Source organism: Carya illinoinensis, chromosome 6 (assembly GCF_018687715.1).
Source record: "Carya illinoinensis cultivar Pawnee chromosome 6, C.illinoinensisPawnee_v1, whole genome shotgun sequence".
Classification (NCBI taxonomy): domain Eukaryota; kingdom Viridiplantae; phylum Streptophyta; class Magnoliopsida; order Fagales; family Juglandaceae; genus Carya; species Carya illinoinensis.
The window spans coordinates 15,016,490-15,020,035 of NC_056757.1; the positions used below are offsets into that span (position 1 = coordinate 15,016,490).

At 36.6% G+C, this 3,546-nt stretch overlaps 1 non-coding gene across 1 annotated transcript; it reads right to left on the minus strand.

Annotated features, from left to right (window-relative positions):
* Window positions 1-2,374: 2,374 nt before the first annotated feature.
* Window positions 2,375-2,482, minus strand: LOC122314568. Its single transcript, XR_006243788.1, has one exon. It is a non-coding gene; the product is annotated as a small nucleolar RNA R71 (small nucleolar RNA).
* Between the last annotated feature and the right edge of the window lie 1,064 nt (window positions 2,483-3,546).

Consider the following 3,546-nt stretch of genomic DNA (forward strand, 5'->3'; position numbering starts at 1 on the left):
AACTTGTAATCGGTGTTAAGCGCATTAATCAACTTACAACCGATTACTCATCTCTAAACCATGTTTCAAGCTTAATTTCCTTGTTAATTCTTTCTCACCTTTTTTATATGGACATTAATACTTTTATTGTTGTTTTCCATCATTCTAAGAGTGAATTAGAAGATTAGACTTGATTCACCATCTTTCAAAACAAGGAAAGCCATTCCAATGCCCAAGTCACCGCCAACACTTAGGTGCACCTCCATGTGCATTGCAACTAATCGGACTCTACCTTATGCAGTTTACACCATTTTCTCAAGCAAAATCTCAACAAATGCATCCCCACTTAAACGTCGAAACTCAGTTCTAGCATCGGGCGATGATGAGTGTGCGAAAGTGCACTCTATATACCCTATTATTGGACTAAAATGCTAAAATGTGAATAGAAATCATAGGAATTAATGTGTATTCTTAAATTGAATTTCTATTTACTTTGGGGTACTCCTAAGCAGTTTTTTTTATGTCTAATTTCAGAGTTTATAAAAGAGCAAGTCAAGCCCAATCAAATTCAAAGGAGGACATTCATGGGGTTTGAGAGCAATTTGGAAGAAAAGAAAAAGAAAAAAATCACAAAATGAAACCACAAGAAGTCCAAGTGCGAAATTCAGCAGGAGATAGTCTGGACATACTTTAGTCTTTTGACTGTATCTTTTTACTCATTTATCAGATTGATGCGATTATTAATGCATTGGAAAGCTATCTTAAAGGGCTATAACTTTTTCTCTAATAAGGATTTCCAAATTCGAACTCCTGAAGGCTGTACGTGGCTACCAAGATAAGTCCTAAAATTTAGGCGATTTTTTTATGCAGAGGACATTAGGGTTTCTTTCTTACCCAATATAAGCATATCATTAGCACGAAATGGAGGGGAGGAAGAGGCACAAGAGGCAGATCTGAAGAGAGGAGAAATCACTTCCATGGCCACCATTCGCTTCAGTTTTCTCTGGAGATTTTTGTTGTCCATTATATTTATGGGTAACTAAATTCTCAAGTAGGGTTAGGGATGAACTTGCAAATTAGATGGTATTTCTAATTTATTTTTAATTCATGTATTTGATTTTCAATTGCTAAAACTCTTTTGTTTTATCATTCTCAATTCATCGTTGATGTTTTCTTCTCCGAATAATCATAGAATTTATTGTGTTTATGGATTCAGTCATGCTTTTTCTATTGAATGGATTAGTTCTTTGATTATGTTTGGATCAATTATTTATCTATATTAATTTAATTTTTTACTGCAATATCGCTTCTTGAGTATATTGTCGTCATTGGATTTTATCAATAGAGGTAGTAATTTACGTTTTTTAAAAGTGGTGAATGTTTTTTCAAAGGGTTACATTTGATTTAAGTCTGGTTTATAAATCTATACCTTCCGATTGGGAATTGCGGGAATTCAGTTCCTAATTGAGTTATCCAATGAATTAAGAATAATTAAAATACCAGATTTGTGCAAGGGATTCCTGACGCTCTACTGTTTGTCAAATTTTAGTACTTTTTCTGTTAATCACTTTACTTCATTTTAATTTACATTTAAAATTAATATTTGTTCTCTATTACTTATTTAATATTTTTCTTTAGTTTTTTTGTTTCTCTTGCTATTCTTTTAATTTGTCTCCCTGTGAAATCGACACCCCAAAGCTGTGCTACAACTACCGCAGTATTCTTTGGGCGTAATCAAATTTTGGTGCCGTTGCTAGGGTGACGGTAGAAGAATTGTGAGATTGTTTTTCTTTTCAACAGTTTGTAAAAGCGGTAACTTCGTTCCCTATTTTAGCTTTCTGCATCTTTTTTTTATTTTCTTTTTCTTTTTGTACTTTTTTTTAGTGTTGGGTTTTTCTCTACCTTGCATGCACAGGTATAGAGACGCCTTGGGTCAGTTTGCTTGTAGACCTGTGTTAGAGTCAGAGTTTCATTTTTCTGATCATTTGTTTGATAATTCTTCTAATTTTGAGAAAATGAGTGAACACGAAGATCAACCCACTAGGACCCTTCAGGATTACCTCCACCCTACACGCACAGCCACACCATCATGCATCATGTTTCCAGCTAATATTCGCCAATTGGATTTTAAAACAGGGATGATACAGTTACTCTCTACTTTTCATGGCTTGGAAAATGAAAATCCATATGTGCACATTAGGGAGTTTGAGGAAGTAGTTGCGACTTTTTATAGTCAAAATGCAATTGATGACATTGTGAGAGTTAAGTTCTTTCCTTTCTCTTTGAAGGATAGAGCTAAGAGTTGGCTATATTCATTGAGACCACGATCTATTGGGTCATGGAATGAGATGACTCAGGTCTTCTTTAATAAATACTTTCCCCAACATAAGACCAATGCTTTAAAAAGGCAAATCTCCACCTTTGTACAAAAGGACAGTGAGACTTTGTATCAGTCTTGGGAGAGATTTAAGGAGCTATTGAGTATGTGTCCTCACCATGGGTATGAGAATTGGCGCTTAGTGAGCTATTTTTATGAGGGACTTACACCTAGAGAGCGTCAATTTGTGGAGATGATATGTAATGGTGAGTTCTTGCAGAAAGATCCTGATGAGGCCATAGAATACCTCAATGAGCTTGCTGAAAAAGCTCACACTTGGACTGGACCTAGTGCTACTGAGAGCACAAATAGATCACGAGCTACAGGAAACCTAAATGGTGGTGGAATTTACCATCTCAGTAAAGAAGATAACTTAAAGGCTAAGGTTGAGATGCTCACTTGGGAGCTAGAGGTGTTGAAGAATAACGACTTAAAGCCAACACACGTGGCAAATCATGCAGAGTCTTTTGGACGATGTTTTGTGTGTGGTGGGGTAGATCACCTTGCCCAAGAGTGTCCCACATTTGCTGAGATGAGAGGGATGTATGATGAACAATGTAATCCCTTAGGTATGTACATGAAGCCTGTTGCACCTTTCTCTGATACCTACAATCCTGGGTGGCGTAATCACCCGAATTTTAGCTGGAAGTCTAAAAACCAGCCGCCTGTTCAACCCCCTAGATCATATCCTGCACCATATCATGCACCTTCATCTTCTAGGAGTCCTTCAGAAGACACTTTGCATGCTTTTATTGAGGCACAGAGTAAAACTAATCAAAAGTTTGAATCTTTGATTATGCAGGTTGTTGAAGGAAACAAAGAGATAAAGAGTCATATATCCAAGATAATGAGCTCCTTGAGTGTGAATGAGCGTGGCAAGTTTCCTTTTCAAGCTCAATCTGCACCCCAAGGTCAGCATATGGCACAAAAAAATTTAAAAGAAGTCAATGCCATTATGACAAGAAGTGGTAAGTCTTTACACATCCCAACAATTGATAAGCAAGAGGATGTTGAAGAGGAACAAAGCAATGATAGCACCGAGTTCCCTAACGATGCTGAGGTAATCAAGAGTCCAGTTAAGGTACCATTTCCTCAAGCTTTAAAATCTGGTATGCAAACTTTGGATCCTAGTAATGAAATCTTGGAGAACCTTAGGCAGGTAAAGATTGCATGTTATTAAACAAGTTCCC